A 19171-nucleotide genomic window follows, 5' to 3' on the forward strand; every position below is an offset into this window, starting at 1 on the left:
AAACCTTATTATACACGTTAAAGTTCGTTTCACCATTATGCTGATTCTGACACCTTTTAATTTTTTTGTTTTTGGTGAGGTGTGAGCGATTTTTTCATACCACTGATGTGAAGCTGGCATCGATTAGGATTGGCCATTCCTCATTATCACACTGGCAACACTTACAAACACCTGAATCCTTACAGTAGTTTTTACAAAAATACCAGAAACATGTTTAAAAATGAAATAAAAACAGTTTTGTCATGAAAAAGAAATACTGATAAACTGTAAGAAATTCTGCAGAAATAAGCAAGCTCCTCATTGGTCAGTTTGTTTACCCACGATTTTGTTTGAACCTATCAGATTGCTTGTTATTACTAACTGCCAAGGGTATTCTTGGTGCCAAATTGATCTTTTCAGATCACCAGTTTCGACATAGACACTGGTTGAAATGGACGTTTGAAACTCCCTCGTAGTCTCAAAATCACTTTGTCTTATTGAGACGTTTTAATGCTGAAATGTTGGCGAAATGTTATTTTCATTTGCAAACACCAATGTCTGTATGTTGGCGAATTATTATATTATCGCACATGGTTGTGCTCTCTGAATCAATTGACTTTCATCATACAATATAATGTCTGTCAGAGACGAAATTAAGGTCTACAGTTTGACCTGCCATTTGTCCGCCATAAGGCTACCAGACTAACAGTATCCATCTTGGAAGGCATCATTCAACTCTTTGTTGCACTTTTTTCGTCAGCGGAGTTTTTTATCCAGCATATCACAAAGATGAATTATTACCCTTTTAGGGTGTTACCGGATCTTTACGGCAGATAGCTGAAGATGATGCATCTTTTGCAACTTGAATCTTTTTACTTTAATAAAATTTATGATGAAGTTTCAAAGGTGAGCCTGTTGTAATTTCTGATTGGTTTTCTTTCATTCTGCCAGCGGCAAAACCAATGTGAGAGAAATTCTCACAAAACATTTATTGGTAATTATAAAGAAATTAAATATAAAACTATTTCTTTGAGAATTGTGAGTGGGAGATTAGTTTCACACATAAATTTAATGTAAAATGAGCTCACATTTCTGAGATATTCTAGCATTTCGCAGCAAATAACCAAATTTTTTCTAGAAGTTAAATTCTGTGTATTTTTGAGGATTTCTACTTTTTTAAGTGATCATGTCTGGTTTTACAACATTGTCAGACGAACTTAGCGTTAGTAGTAAAAAAATTAATGAACATACCTAAAACGTTTGAATGAAATGATGGCCGTTTTATGTTAAATTTATATATGAAACTGGTCTCCTACTCGAAATTCTAAAATAATTTTGGGAATTGTGCAGTATATACAACAAAACAAAATAGTGGTAAACAAACAAATACATAACCAACAAGTAAATGTTACCAAAGACAAGATAAGTTACTCTTCTACCTATTTGGATAAGTTTTGTATGGTGTAACATTTTTTAAAGCGTCTATTTAATTAGAAATACAAGTAGTGCCGAGTTGGTAAGTTAGAACAACAAGATAGCCAACATCAGACATTCACATGGGAAGTCTCGATAATCACTTAAATCATGAAAATAAAACAAAATACTGAGAGAAATTCACCCGATAAATGTCACAGTGACACTTATTGGGTGGATTTCTATCAGTATTTTGCTTATTTTTAGACTTTTGAGCCATTACTGACACTACAAAAACGGCATGTTCTTATCGGCCATGTTGTTATCAGTTTAATTTACCAACTCGGCACTACTTGTTTTGGGAGCCGAATAAAAGTTTTAAAATATGTTAAAACACAAAAAAAACAAAAAAAAAAAAAACATATCCATTACAAGCAACCAGAAAAGAAACAAATAAATTGAGTTAAGGGGCAGGTTATTTTTCTAACCAATTCTAAGTATACCCTGATCACTATTTTCAGGATTGTAAAACCTGAAAACAAGCGAATCAATTTCAAAGTGGGAGTGGAAACTAGTGGGTGATAAAAGAAAAATAGGAATAGAGAATGAGCAACGATTGTGATCTCCAAATAAAGTTGTTTTGTTTTAATAAAGTACTTTATATCTATATATTATCCAGTTTGGATAAGTGCTGTGAATGTTCTGAACTCATTATTCAACTAGACTCGTGTGTAGTCGTGTTCGGCAAAGCCTAAAATAAAAATACTGAAGCGGAAAAATCAGTCATGACAGTTTGGAAGATAAACCAAGATAATAATAATACTAATAACAATAATAATGCAAATGTGTAGATTAACAACTTGCAAACCCATCCCCATACATGTAAACACTTTGAAAACATTTGCGGAAAGAAAAAAAATTATGAGAATTTTGCAGTATGGCCATTTTGTTTAATGAAGAGTTGGATGACGTATACTCAACAGCTTAAAAATATTTAATTACAACGTTTTCTTTAATAGTTATAACTAAATATATTTTTATGTAAAATCATCGGAAAAATTATCTAAAAATAAACAAAAATAAAGGCAATAAAACGTTTGTAGTCCAAACTGCTTCAAGAATACTTAGTTGTAACTTTTTCACTAATAATGTAGAATTATAGATATATTTCATAAAATCGTGAAAAAAAAGTTAAAATTTAAAAGGTCATATTGAAGACCAAACTTCTTAACAATTAAATTATAACCTTTTCTTTACTAATAAATAAATAAATATTTTTATAAAATAAGCAGAAAAAAGCCAAAATTGAAGCAAAATATTAAAAAGGCCAAATATAATTTTTGATGGCCAAACTACTTTTAAAAAGGCCAAATTCACTAAATTTGGCCTTAAAAAGGCCAATCTGGCACCCCCTGGTCTAGCAACCCAGCAGCAGCCCAAACAAAACATAAAACTCCACTTTCTTTTCTTTTCAGTATATAAAAAAAGAAAAACAACTAAATAATTTATGTTGAGTGGTTTTTCTTTTACTTTTCTTTCATCAAAACGATAAAAACATGTGACATGTTTGCATGCACACTTAGGTTTAAAGCTAAATATAGCACTATTTAATTCAGTTCGAATTTACCATTTTTAGTTCTAAAAGAGAAGGGTGCTTATTCAAATTGGCACTTAAGGCGGCAATTAAAAGTAAAGAAAATACAGAAAAGTGATGTATGTACGTACTCGTTACAGAGCGGAGATATCATATTCCAAAAATTACGTAAATCGATCATGTTTTTGTTTTTTTTTTTGACTAAGAAAAATAAAAATTTACGAATTTTAGCAAGTTTACTAAACTGTATTGAACATAAGGCTGATTTTTACTTCAATTTGAGTTGCCTTCCCTTAATTTATTTTATTGGATTTCATGATGCTCAATGAAAATACTATAACTCGCTTTATTGTAAAATTTGATTTTCTTGAATAAAACAAACAAACAAACAAAAAAAAACTAGTTGGTCAACTTATGTAATTTTTGGAAAAACCTGATAACGCTTATTTCTGCGTAAATTATTAAAAAACAATAAATTATTAAAATTCAATAAACAATAAATTATTAAAAATCAATAAACCTAATACAAAATCTGGGAGTCGATTTAATTCCGAAGATATTTTACTAATTGATTTTTACGTAAAATATATTTTTCCAGGTTGAAAGTATTTTAAATTAGTGACCCACACAAGAAAGGTGGCATCTTTATTTTGAATTAGCCATCAATGTGAACAACTTTTTTTTTTCAAAATTGAAGCAAGTTAAGAACAATTTGATAACAATCCTGATGATGCCTTTCAGCATGGACAATTTTGAAACCAAATATTGAGATATATTTCCTATTAATTCTTTGGTTGTCTGTGATAGCTTAACGCCGCTATGTATTTAAAAATAAGCAATTCAACAATTCAATTAAATAAATAATATTTTTGACTACTATATTAACATGGGGTTAATATAAATCATTTTTATGCATGTTCAACACTTGTGATCAAATATGAATATACAGATGTGCAAACAAACACTTCTCAATTTGATTATATCGTCGATCTTCAAAAGCAATGTCATTTTCCATAGAATGGTTACACATCTAAGTGCACTAGAAATATTAGACTAACTGCTAAATATTTTTCATAAGACTTATTTAGCAAGTTGCGTTACCTATGTTTAATGTCAATTAATGGATACATGCAACATACATATTTCATGAATGTGTGAATGATACAACAAGTGTAAGTATGTAAGTGCATATGTTTACAACTATTTGTACTCATATGTATGGATATGTGGTTAGCTTTTGTGTGTGTGTGTGTGTGTGTGTGTGTGTGTGTGCAGTCCGTTGGTGGTACAAATTTCAATAAAGTTTCAAACATACACATCATAATTTCATCCATTTCACTTCCGTTGATTTTTCATTTTAAAGAATTTGATTTTTTTAGGTAAACTAATTTTTGTTAGGTGTTTTAGCTTTTCATTACAAATTTCTGATTTTTCAATCTTTGTTTTAATTATAGTTTTAAATATTTAGATTGAAATTGGTCTGTATGTGTGATTTTTCTTAATTTTTAATGATCTTTGTTCAGCCAACCTCTGATTCTTCTTCGCTGACTGAGGACAGAAAAGATGAAATGTAATATCAGAACTAATACTACACTCTGCCCTGAGTCAAAAGGCTAATGTGACAAAAATTATTTTAAATGAAATTCCGCTGAAAAATTTGTCAAAAACAATTATTTTCATTTACTGACTTATTCGTGATCTATTTGCGTTAAAATTAATATTTTATAGAAAATTTAAATTTTGTAAATATCGAATCTTATGAAAGTAGCCTATTTTGTTTAGTCAGTAACGTAAACAAAAATAGCTACTTTCGTAAAATACAATATTTATGGAATTTTAAAGGCTTATATATAGCTTGTATTAAATATCAATTTTTAACACAAATAGGTCACAAATGAATTGATGAAGCAAACTAACTTGTTTTTGATTAATTTCCAAATGGTATTTCCTTTTTATGTGGGTAATACTGATGATTACTTAATTATTTTGCATAAACATTTTTAATTATTATTAATATTATTATTATTGTTGTTGCTGATGTTGTGTTCGTTAACTTCACAGTGTTCTTATTTAAATGCCTCCTCACGAGGGCAGAGTTAGACTCAAGGTCGGTTTTTGATATGGGGAAAATTCAGCTCCCCCAAAAAGTGCACCATGAATAAGAACAAAAATGAAAATTATCTCAGTCAAAAAGGATTTCTCCCTCACTAACTGAAAACAGAAAAAGTGAAGCATAGTATCAGAACAGATACTACACTTTATTCCTAGCCAGGGGACCAGTTATTTTGCACTCGTTTGCGGGTTTATTTATTTATTTATTATTATTGTTGTTATTATCATCATCGAAATTATTTAAATGTATTTTTTACGCTTAGGTTGCTAAAGTTGGTTCTCCATCCTAGCCAAAAAGCTTGGATCATATTCTGGTCTTTCTGAGGATGGAGGGTGGGGGGGGGTAATATTTCTAAGCTTTCCCTCCTTTCAAAGAGGAGGTATAGGTTTATGGCCTGTTGCCTGAGGCGTCCTAATCCTGAAATGTTGACAGATTCGAACATGGCATTTTAAAATATCTCTCCCCTCTTTGGGAGTAAATTTCATAGTATATAAGGATTATTTGATACTGGAGATATTCATAATCGTACTTTATTTCCAAAAAGGGGAGATATAACTAGGGCTATGACAACAGAATATTCTTATTGTTTTGACTCTCGAGTATATATCTGACACAATTAGACACAGTTAATCAACCAAGAACCACATCACTCTACATAAAAGCATATAAGATATCAACTGATACACACTTAAGAGTCAAAACAATGAAAAGAATATGCTATTGTCTTAGCCCTAGATATAACATGAGAAATATTTGCAATTGTCTCCCTTTGCTCTTATTTCAGATCATTTGAAACCATGGTAGCAAGTTTTAAACTCCCCTCCATCAAGGCGAGAGGTTTTGGAGAAATATCAGATATTTTGTAATTCATATACAAAACTAGGAAAATAGATGACTATGATTGAAACATTGCTAAAGGTGCAGTATCTTTCCACTCTCAAAAAATCGTTTAAAATTACCACTATTAAAAGTTTTCGAAGGTGCTGAAAACGAAAGCAATGTTTAAAATTCCAGGAAACGAGTTGTTTTCAAGATATGAAAAAATTGTAGTTTTAAAAAGTAGGGAATCATTTTTCTCTATTAATTTAATGCAAAATGAACGCCCACTTTATAGCCACCTTTTTTTTTTTTGCCGTGGGCGGGGGGAGCCGTCTGTTATTTTTTTTTAGGGATGGTGTTTATTTGGTAATTGTGACCTGGTAGACCAACACAAAACTTACCTTAAAAAACTTGCTTTCTAGAGGTTTTCGGATGTGCTGAAAACGAATATTGCATTTAAATTTTCCACAAATAAGTATTTTTCCGGTATAAAGCAATGTAATTCTTTATGTTATAAGTGGCGGCCATTGTTGTACGTGCAAACGTGGATATTTTTGCTTAATGCCTAGAAAAATACTTATTTGTGGAAAATTTAAATGTGATATTAATTTTCAGCACACCTGAAAACCTACAGAAAACAAGTTTTTTTTAGGTAAGTTTTGTGTCGGTCTACCAGGCCACAATCAGCACCACCCCTAAAAAAATAACGGATTCCCCAAAAAAGTGGCCATAAAGTAGCTGCTCATTTTACATTAAATTAATATAGAAGAGTGATCCCCCACTTGTTCAAACTATAATTTCTTCATACCTTGGAAAGTACTCGTTTCCTGGAATTTTAAATGTTATTTTCGTTTTCAGCACCCTCGAAAACCTTTAATATTGGTAATTTTAAAGAATCTTTTGAGGGTGGAAAGATACTGCCCTTTTACCAAAACATTTTATGGTTGTAAAAATGTGCCAAAAGTAGGCTCTGGATGATGGATGATCCCCTTAATGTGCAACCATAAGGGCAAATGTGACATAATCCACAAAACAATTATTAACTTTCCAACGAGCCTTCATTTTTTAAATTCTGATCAATAGTCGCTGAGATTTGAAACTTATAAAATTGCCAAAAAAGTGCCAAAAACATATACTGGTAGACCAAATTGAATATCTCTTTGATTCTATGGGACGAAACTACATGAAAATTTGTTGCAGGCTTTTTGAAGATTATAATACTATTCTGTTGTTAAAATTTTATGACAATTGATAAACCTATATTTTCGAACCAATAAAATATGCCCAAATTTTTTCATCTGGTTAGGATTTTTTCATCTGTCCGATAAATATCAATAGTTATACTCGGTTTAATTTTACAGAATTATTCAATTTGTAAACTTGAAAAAGTTTTGGAATTTTTTAAATTTAGCCGCACTGGTGAGCTATATATATATATATATATTTCTGTAGAAATATATTTTCTTATAACATATACCAATCCTCATTCAAGAAGCTCAGTGTAATTACAGAGAAATATAGAGAATTATTCCATATATATATATATATATATATATATATATATATATATATACTAGCATGGGTGCCCTGCGTTGCCCGGTTGTTTGGAGGTGTGTGTTGATAAAAAATAAATAAATAAAAAATAAAAAAATAAGAAAAAGAACTAGTAGTAGGAAGGTAGGCTCGAGTCTGTGTACATTTCCCTACACAATAACTTTGTCAATTTTCAGTCTACAGACTCGAAATTTGATATATAGGGTACAGAGACTTGGAAAAATCTTTGTAATCCGTTTCCAGCCAGAAATTTGGCTGTTAAGGGGTCAAAGTTCAACGATTTGACCTTTGAAAACTCTACCAAACTCCTCCGCCAATTTTGGGTATAAACATTTGAAATTTTAAATATAGGTTCCTTAGACATGGATCTAACTTGATTTGAGCCCAAAACAATAAATGTTAAGGAGTCATAATAGGGGTCAAAGTTTTAAAAAATTGGACCTCTACGGTCCCTACCAAAATTACTCAGACAATTTCTGGTCTAAACATTTGAAATTTTACATAAAGGGTATTCAGAGATAGGGCAAGCTTTTTAATCGGTTTGGGTCGAAAATTTGAGTTACCAATATATAAATGTATGTATGTATGTTCGCATGTCTGCCTAAAACATTCGACAGAGGCGACGGATTTTCACAAGGTCAGTATCATTTTGAAGCGCGGCCCTTCAGATGACAAATATCGAAAAATTGGCTAAAAACATTAATTTCTTCACCCTTAATTAGGCACTTTTCTACAGGGAAGGGTCGCTTTTTTCGCCAATATTTTTGAAAGTCATCCCCTCTTTTCGATTGTTTAGCCATAATTTAAACCTATGTCACTTCCGGTTTGGGGGTGGTTGTAATAGCAAAGACGTCACGATTTTTTTCCCATTCTTTTCTCTTTCACGATACGGGTTTGAGACAGCCTTCCTCTTATCACTTTTTTTTTTTTTTTTTTGCTCAACACACACCTTCAACCACCCGGGCAACGCCAAGCACCAATGCTAGTAATATTTAAAAATAAAACAATATTATTCATTCTTTGGCTGTGAAATGGACTACTAAGTAAAGATACATAAAGTTTATACCAGGTTTTGTCAGGGTGGGCGTTTTTTCATCCATTTTCTATTCTATAAAGCAAATGTGAAAGAAGAATATGGAGAAGGGGGAAAGGAGAAACATAAGGAGACAGAATGAAAGAGGTAGAAATTTTAAAATAAAGATGTTAAACACACACACTATTTTGATGGTCCCGGGAAATGCAGGTATCTGTGCTAGTCTATTATATGAAGGGCAGTTGTATGTGTACATATGTTTGTATGTCCAGCTAAAAGTTTTAAAAAATGCAAAAAAAAAACCCCACAAAGTTTGTATATTCTTGATCAGCATTGCAGCGGATGAATAATCTCGAAAATTTTGAAATATTCATTATCTCAGAATCAACTGAGTCAGGTTTAGTTAAGAGGGTAATTTTTTCAATGTTATTATGTAATAATTTGTGAATAGAATGTCGACTCATTACCCGAGGAATCTATTATATAAAATAGAGTTGTCTGTCTGTTTGTCTGTGTGCACTTTCCTACCAAATAACTCTGTCAATTTTCGGTCTACAGACTCAAGATTTGACATAAGGGTTATTGAGATTCGGGAAAATCTTTTTAATCGGTTTTCAGCCAGAAATTTGGCTATTAAGGGATCAAAGTTCAATGATTTGACTTTTAACTCTATAAAATTCCTCCACTAATTTTGGGTCTAAACACTTGAAATTTTAGATATAGGTTCCTTGGACATGGATCTAACTTTATAATTTGATTTGAACCCAAAACAATAAATGTTAAGAGGTCAAAATTGGGGTCGAATTAAAAAAAAAAAATTGACCTCTGCGGTTTCTACCAAATTACTCAGCAAATTTTTGGTCTAAACATTTTAAATTTTACATCAAGTGTATTCAGACATAGGGCAAGCTTTTTAACCGTTTTTTTTTGTTTTTTTTTGCTGAAAATTTGGTATCCAATGGGTCAAAGTTCAAAAGATTTTACCTTTGCAGTTTCTAGCAAACTATTAAGCAAATTTTGGATCTAAACATTTGAAATTTTACATAAAGGGTGTTCAGACATGCAGTAAAGCTTTTAAATCAGTTTTTGGGCGAATGTTTCGCTGCCAAGAGGTCAAAGTGGAAAGAGTTAACCTTTGAAGACTCTACCAAACTCCTCCACCAATTTTTGATCTAAATACTTGAAATTTTAGACGTGGGTTATTTGGACATGGGTAAAACATTTTAATTTGATTTGAACCCAAAACAATAAATATTAAGGGGTCAAAATTGAGGTCAAAATTTTAAAAGATTGGACGTCACCGATCTCTTCCAACTTTTCTCTATGGCGGTTAAGGAAGCCTGTTGTATAGAAAGGCATTACCGTATATATTCAGACTTTTTAATATATACATATGCACATTAAGTTATGAACAGTACATAGGGCTCCAGCAAAGCTGGGCTGAACAGCTAGTATATTTATATATTTATTCAAAAATTTTGGGCTAAAACTCGAATACCAACATGACATGACTACAACATCATTATCAAACTGAAAGACTTGCATAATAAATGGAAATAACTGAAAAAAAAAACTGTTACAGGAAGACAAATACTCAGAAAGTTAAAGAAGCTGAATTTGCAGATTCATTTGATGACTTATTCAAAGTTTCACATGCTGATGCTATGAGTATTATCAAGATTGATGAAGACAAAAACATTCTAGAAGGACAGTGTGAGAAACGCAGAATAGGTTGCATGGTTCTGTTGATTCAAATTTACATAAGGTTGAATGTAGACGTCTGGAAAGAAAACATCTTGCAGAAATGCAAATGCAGGTAGAAGAACAAAGAAAGAGTGATTTGGCTACAGTCAGCATGGCAGGATATAGTGATGGAAGTCATTCCAGTTCAGATGATGCGGAAACACCAAATCCACCTGCACAATATTTCAGTCACTCCTTAACAAGTAAAAAACCTCATAGACCGATGAATGTCACGATACCAAAACTGCTTTTGACAGAACACAAGTAAGTGACCAAAATGCTACATACATCCTAGCAGCTTCTGCAGAAACATTTGGTCACAATCCCAGAGAGGTAGCTCTGAATAAAGAGTCTACAAGACAAGATCGATGACATCACCATGAAATGGCAGCCCAAGAAATAAAGAGAAGCTTTTTGCCTAATGTTCCCCTAACTGTCCATTGAAACAGTAAACTTCTTCCAGCACTCTCTGAAAATGAGAAAGAGTGGACAGATTGGCAGTGATTTTATGAGGAGGCGGGGGTTATGAAAATACTTGGTGTTCCTCAATTGACAAGTGGTACTGGTGAAGCCCAAGCAGATGCTGTTTTCTGTGTTCTTAATGAACAGAACGTTACAGACTGAGTCACATCAATGTCATTTGACACAAGCGCTAGCAACATAAGCAAGAATTCTGGTGCATGTGTATTGTGGGAACAGAAACGAGGACATCAACTTCTTGGATTACCTTGCCGTCATCACATTCATGAACTGATAGATGCAAAAGCATTGAAGTATCAACAAGCGGACGACAAATAAAACTTTATCAGAGATTTCCACAAGACTAGAGCACCATTAATTCTGCTGAATACCAGAGAATCAGTGATGAACTCTTTTCAGATACTGAAAAAAAAATGAACTCATTACATTTGTACACATGCAGCTTCAGATGTACAAACCACGTGACGATCACAAAGAAGTTCTATAGTTGGCCTTATTATTTCTTGGGGATCAGCAACTGTGAAGCTTGGAAATATGAAAACTGTCATCGAGCTAGGTGGATGGCAAAAGTCATGTACTGTCTAAAGATACTAAATCCAGAAAATAATTGAGTTGAGCCAGTTAAGAATATAAAACTATTGAAACAATTTTTTTGCTGTTAATCCATACATTAATAGGAACAATATTAAGGGATAAAAAAAATGGCAACAAGATGGGATTCTTTTTAAATGTTGTTTTGAAAATAAATTTGTAGATTGATTTTCATTTCGTTTCCTATTGGCGAATAGAATTTTATATATATATATATATATATATATATATATATATATATATATATATATATATATATATATGTATATATATTTATTTGTTGGTACTAGGTCAATTAAATTCTATAACCATAGTTACACAATCCCATTTTTTTCATCTTATTAATGTTAAATTAGCGGAGGAGGGGTTAAAAAATTATAACAAAATTTAAAAAAATAAAAAATATCTTTGATAAACTTAGGTAAGTTACATACACTAATCATTGCTATAATTTATGCTGTTAAATAATGCCATACATTTTTATGTCTAAATACATTTTTGTATATATGAGGGTATATCTGTGTATATATGGAACACCTGTTACTTGTGGGTATATATGGGCTTAGATGTAAGTATATATAGAATAAGTTAAATATTATTAAATAGCATAAGGTTATGGATATGGGCTTAGATGTAAGTATATATAGAATAAGTTAAATATTATTAAATAGCATAAGGTTATGGATATGGGCTTAGATGTAAGTATATATAGAATAAATTAAATATTATTAAATAGCATAAGGTTATGGATATACTGATTTTAAACGTTTTTTTCAGTAAGGTATTATCATTACTTTATTACCTCTGCTTTAAATTATCTAGCATTGAACTATTACCGTAAGGACCATAAAATAAAGATAAAACGTTCCATCAATAATATTAGAATTAATTTCACAATTAGCTAATAAACATTAGTATATTCTAAACTTTATGTCAATCCTCTTTCTAAGGAAAATATAGATACGTATAAAATTAATTGTAATTAGAACCTCATGGGCAGTACATATAACTTGAGTTGACAGAACAAATACGATTTAAATTGACAATGAGGTTTGAGATTAAACTAGGAAAAATCAGCAAAAAAAGAATTATTCCATTTACGTGTTTCGCCCATCTTTTTATTTTTTTATTTTTAGTTTATTTTGCTTTTTGTTCTTATATCTATATTATTCTTTTTCATCCTCCTTTCTCCCCCCCCCCGGAATCAAAGTCCCTATATCTTGTACACGACCTGACCTCAATTAAGCGACCGGTCAAACTTTATGATTCTTAGATTCTACTTGAAGAGATATCTATTTATATAGATGTAAATATGTTTATGTGTGTATATATATATATATATATATATATATATATATATATATATATATATATATATATATATATATATGTATATGTATGTTTATATATGTGTATGTGTGTATATGTATAGGTATGGTATAATAAATTATGGGGTTTATCTATTTTATTTTTACTTTCATCATATTTTGCTTTGGTTTTGATACCCCCAAATTCGAGGCTATTCCTTTTCATAACCTATCATACTTTCATAAATCAGAGTCCATTTTCTGTAGGCTGTTTTTGAACCCAGTCAACGATGAGTACTTTTGCTAGTACATATATATATATATATATATATATATATATATATATATATATATATATATATATATTGTCTCAATTTTTTTTTCAACATTTGATGAATACAGTTTGTTTCAGTTTCGAAAAACCTTTTAAAGTTGGAGTAATATGACTTCAAAATTACCATAGTGATCTCCCTTGAATTATATCCAAGTGATTATACTGGTCAACGATAGAAAACACTATTCTGGAAATTAAATATCTAATTCTGTTCATAGATTTGTCTGATGCATTGTCTCGTCCATACACAAAAACATGTTTACTGACTTATTTTCAACCTTTTGGAATACTGTTGAAAGCTAGGTTACATAAAAGCATGGCATGTAGAACATGGCTATGCTTTTATGTAGCCTAGCTTTCAAAGCCACTAGACATCATTCGATCAGCTCCCATCATGGTGTGACTTTCATAAAAGCTTGGTAGCAGTTTTCTTAAACTTTCCCTATGGGTGATATTGTGCTCTTTTGGTCGCACAACTCAGACTCCTAAAACAAACTTTCAACAAATGTTATGCAGTAGGTCGAACCCAAGAAAGTGTCGATCTATCTTTTTATCTATTTATCTAAATGGAGAGATGGACGGGAGATGAATGTGAAGAATGTTGAATGACTGTCAAAATATGGTAAATCATATTGTAGACAAGTTTACTGGAAGAGCTGGTCAGCTGACCGGCTCTACATGTATGTTATGCAGATCAGATTAGCTGGAGATCATTGAGAGTTGGAGTTTTGACATTGAGCAAAGCGGACGGTTTAACAGGTCGTCCCCCCTTCACTAGGGAAGGAGCTGATGAGTGTGAAAATAGAAACCTAGAAGTAACTATGCAAGCAAAGATATTCACTTTCCATTCTTCTGCGATCGACAGCCTCCCCTCCAAGAACAAGATGAATTCCAGGTGGACAAGATCAACGACGCATGAAGGTATGTCCAAAATACATGTATCACACACACACACACACACACACACACACACACACACACACACACACACACACACACACACACACACACACACACCTGCATATGAGAAATTAGATATGAATATATCATAAATAGATAGCAACAACAATTCTAATGTTCAAATAGTGAAGAAACAACGACAGACATTTAGTGACATGTATACACTATGCATATCAACATTTAGATGATTATACAACATACACTGTTTTGATGCCTCTTTGGTACACTATAATATAACACAAAGGCACATTTATTTATACATTGTCCATGCATCCCTCTCTGCCTATCCGACCCTGGCAACCTATATCTTTCTTATTGTGTTGGAACGTTAATGTATTCTTTCAATTGATGATTATGTCTGTTTTTTTTTCTTTTGTATATAATATCCTGTACCACTCAACATTTTATGTTTTAACAAACTGCTTATGTGAGAATAAATGTGTAAATATATGTAAATCATTACTTTTTTCTATTGTCCTCTGTTACTCTGTCTCTTGACCTTCGTGCGGTCGATGACACAATATATGTTCTTGATAACGCAATACATGAAATGATACCTGGTCACTAAAAACGTAAAAGTTAGAATATAAAATATTCATTAGCTTTACAAAAGGTTGAAAATAAGTCAGTAAGCATGTTTTTTTGGTGTGTGGGTGAGACAATGCCTAAGACAGATCTACCGTTAAAAGAGAGAGAGAGAGAGGTGGTGGGGGGGGGGCGGTGGAGAGAGGCTGGGGCAATAATATCAGAACTAAAGGACATTGTCCAGTTATCAAAATTAAAGTAACTTCATGCTGAAACTTTACGACTTGATTATTTAAAATTCTTAATTTTTGGTTACCAGTAAGTTTTAATTAGACACAAAGAACTAATTTGAATTGAGTCATTTTTTTTCAAGTATCTCCACTATTATATATATATATATAAGGAACTTTATGTGTGTATGTGTGTGTATGTGTTAGTTCATTCCTTATGGACTCAGAAACGGCTAAGCTGATAGCTTTGAAATTTCACATGAAGGTACTTGATATGTCTGGTAGCGTTCTTATGTAGATTTTATATCGGAATGTGTCTGGTAATTATTTAAAATTGATAAACGAAAAATCTTATTAAAGGAGGATGCCCGACTTTGATCAGAACTAACACTTTTATACAAGTTAACACAATTGCATTTGACAAGTTTTATCACTGCGCAAGCAGAAACGCCCAGCCTATAAAATTAACTGTGGCTTCTTTTATAAGACAAGGGCGTGTTTGAAATGAATTCCTTATAGAGCAAAATTGAACCGTGGAACTTGATTTTTGTATGTTTAACTTTAATTCAAGTGATTATGTAAAATGATTTCATAAAATCAACAGTTGGTTCTTTGATTCGAAATGAATGTTTCTGCTTAGAGTGTAACTGAACCATCATACTTGACTTTTGCATTTTAAACTACAAGTGAAGCCATTATTTACAGATAATTTTATAAAATGAACACTGCAACATTGTATACAACCTTTACATCTTTTATGCAGGTCGCAAGTGTGCTTGAAAAAGGTCGCATGTGGTCCATGTATTGCACGTTTGACCTGCTTGCCATCGTCTATGTAAAGTTGATCTAGTTCAACTCAATAGGTTTGCACTGAATCACCGGATCTCATCAGATCACAAAAGTTAACTTTTTGATTGAAGGCTGACTTGAGCAATTTTGGTTTGATAATAACAATGTAAGGTTTAGGCTGAACTCAACATTTCATACCTTCTAAAGATATACAAAACCCAAGAGGAAAAAAGTTTTCATATCGAAGATAGCATTATAAATACATAAGAAAAGATAATTTATAGGGGAAAAACAAAAAAATGAAAGATGGAAAGCATAAAGGATGAAATTGTTTTTTGATGACCTTTCAGTGAGTTGGTTTCTTTATTTCAGGTTATATTATATTATAATCGATTAATTGTATGTGATTAATCGAACATAAGTTATTTTTGTCCATGCTATGGGGGGGGGGATAAAGCTTCATATTTTTCGTAACATTATAAGAATGTGTTTAAACATCATTTGAATGATAGTATTTAACATGGTATAAATGATTACATAATTTATAATGTATCCATTATACTAATCAAACACTCCTTAACTGAACAGATATTATTTAAAGGGTACCTATATAAAGTCCAAAAGCGGATTAATACATCCTATTAACTAAATATTTATGAACATTTACTCAAATAGTGCTCAATACTATTTTTAAAAACGCATAATAAAATTGTTATAGTCTAATGGTGATTTACCATATTTCGTAACAAAATGGTCCTTTCCAAACACCATATTGGGAAATCAATGACCAACGATAACACAACTCAGAACAGCTTCTGTTGCTTAGAGACGTTTGACTCAAAGATACCAGTCAAGAATCTGTTCTTTACTTCCAGACTGGTAAAAACGGGGCCATTTTGATAACTTTTGATCTGTCAGTATGAGTCCTGAATAGTCATAGAACATCTACCCTCCCAAACTTTGCCTCCAATCAAGGAATGCTGACACGGCAGTTCAGGCAATTTTTAATTGACCAAAATGTCCCTTCTGTAGGGGTGCTGAATTCTTCCCATCTTCGTGTGAAGGAAGTAAATATCTGCATCTTCTTCTGTTGCTCAGAAACTCTTGACTGGACGATACCAGTAATTGGTGATTAGTTTGTGAGAAACCGGGTCATTTGAGTGACATTTTATTTGTCATGCCGTGTTATTGGTCCTAGGTAGTCCTAGGAGGTCCACACTCCTAGGCCTTGCCTTCCCTCTTAAGGGAGAAGTTACTTTATTGCTAACTGCCTGAAGGCCCCAATCATAGAATACTGATGGGGTTGCCCACCTAATTTTTAATAGGGGAGATTCTACCTAAAGAAAGGTATTTATTTATATATACCCCTAAAAAATAGAAAATGGAAGAATGCTAATATTTTTGTTTGTTTCTTTTTTTTTTTTTGTAAAAATAATAATCCTAGCAGATCATCTCTCGATCATTTTTTGAAATTATTCAAATTTTTGTTAATTTCGACATGACATGTAAATACTTTATATTTTTTTACCTTAAATGTATTTTTTGAAATCCCACTATACTGCACAAGCACGCAAAATATAAAGCGAAAGTTTTAAATCTTATCATGGGGAAATGGGATCGCTATAAACTGGTATGAATTTTTTAAAGAAAAAGGACCGAAAAATATAACCTATTTGCTATAAAGAAATGCATCAACTCTGCTATGAGCAATATTACCCGGTAAAATTGTTTAACCAATTTAATTGAACAAAAACAATCTACTTCCATGGATTAAAAAAAAATTATTTCGAAATTCTGAATAGTTTTGAGTTTACAGAAAGATTTTAAATTCAAAAAGATTTACTTGAAAAACGTAGGAGATTACATCGGTCGAAACGTGTTAAAAATAATAGGATAAGAATAGTAATTAGAATAATTCAAATTAAAACCTTTAGTATTTGTTTTCTATAAAAGTTTTCTTAAATAACCAGATTATTCGCTGAAAGACCGCACCACTTTCAAATGTTGAATTACTCTGTCGAACCAGTAATAATAAACAAGTTCACTTTTAGTAATGTTTTTTTCTTTTATGTGATTCAATCTTTGCTTCCACATGATCTTTACAATGTTATCTGCTATTGTAATTGCACATCTCAATCATGAAATCCATGCCAATTGAACGTTTGTCCATGTTACAAGAATGACTTGAAATGTACAGTTGTTTGAATACGCTATCATGCAGTCAACTGCTGCAACTCTTAAGTGAATGCTGGTGAATTAGATGAAGATGGGAATCTGCTTCATTCACTGTTCCGGATTTAATTATACTTTTGCACGCTTGAAACATTACTGACGTCAGCAATGACGTATTCATGTCATTATGTATGTTTCTTTGGTTGTTTTGTTTTATGGCATATCAACCCTTTTCGAATTATGTGATGCCAGATCCAGTATTTTTGAAAAAAAAATTTTATGCTTCAAATACTTATTCATTTTGTTTGGTTTGGTTATTTTGTTGAGGAAAATTGTTTTTGTTTTGACTCTACAAAACATGACCAAGTTTTTTTCAAAAGGAAGGGAAAAAATAACATGCATGTTTGGTGTATTTTTGTTCAGGAAACCAGTATCTTCAGACAGCCTGATCTAATAGCATTATTTGTTAAAAATATATATTTATAATATTTTTTCCAAATGTGATATTTAACAATTTTCCGTTTTTTTCTTTACTGTGTAAACCTACTGAAATTATGGAGATTGGTTTTCCAAGAGTCTGATTAGATCTTGTGTATTAATACATCACTACTTGGAACCTCAGCTGCTGCACTCGTCTAGTTTAATAATAATTATATTATAGTGATAAGACCCAGTTCTGATATCCTGTTGACGAGGATGGATGTACCAAAATTTGACGATAACTTGACTACATTGGTTTAACCATGTTCAGAGAAGCGATTCTTAGATGTGAAAATGCAAAAAGAAGTTAAACGTTGGACAACCCAAGAAAACTTGGATTTTAGACAATGAAATTTGAACAGAATCGATTCTCAAGAACATCAACTTTGGAAACTGAGGTTACAGACTGCCAGGCAACGTCAAATCTCCAACCAAGAGAAATATAACAATACTATGGATGATGGTGGTGGTGGTGGTTTCAGAAATATTGCTATTATACAGTAATGCATTTAAAAAGTAATCAGATTATTATCAAGGGACTATCAATAGCGACTAAAAATAGTGGCCAAGCCAATAAATATGTGACATTCTGTAATAAACTTTGCCTAAAGATTTAAGTATTATTTTTGGGTGGAGTGAAGTATAATTATGGCCTTAGAAAACTTTTTGATAAAAGTCTTATTGCACTAATTTAGTCCGGCTTATAATCTAAATTCACAAACAAATGGATTATTATTCTAATATATAAAGAAAACTTAGGCGGATTCTCAAAAATATATTATTACAGCATTGCGTTTGACAAATCAATATTTGATTCTACTTTGTCAGTGATTTTTTGGAAATTTTCAGTGTGTTCTTTATATATAAAAAAATTTCATTGATTGCATATTCTGTTCAATCCAATAATTCTTCAGTAGCACACATTTTGCAATAATCACCATCTGTATTCATGGATAATCAACAGAGATGCTTATCCAATAAAAACGCTGCATTTGTTAAAAATGGAAAATTCAAAATAGCATCTACAATCGTTTTTACTTTATTTACATTACGAC

Source organism: Euprymna scolopes, chromosome 18 (assembly GCF_053919585.1).
Source record: "Euprymna scolopes isolate OS-2025 chromosome 18, ASM5391958v1, whole genome shotgun sequence".
NCBI classification, from domain to species: Eukaryota; Metazoa; Mollusca; class Cephalopoda; order Sepiida; family Sepiolidae; genus Euprymna; species Euprymna scolopes.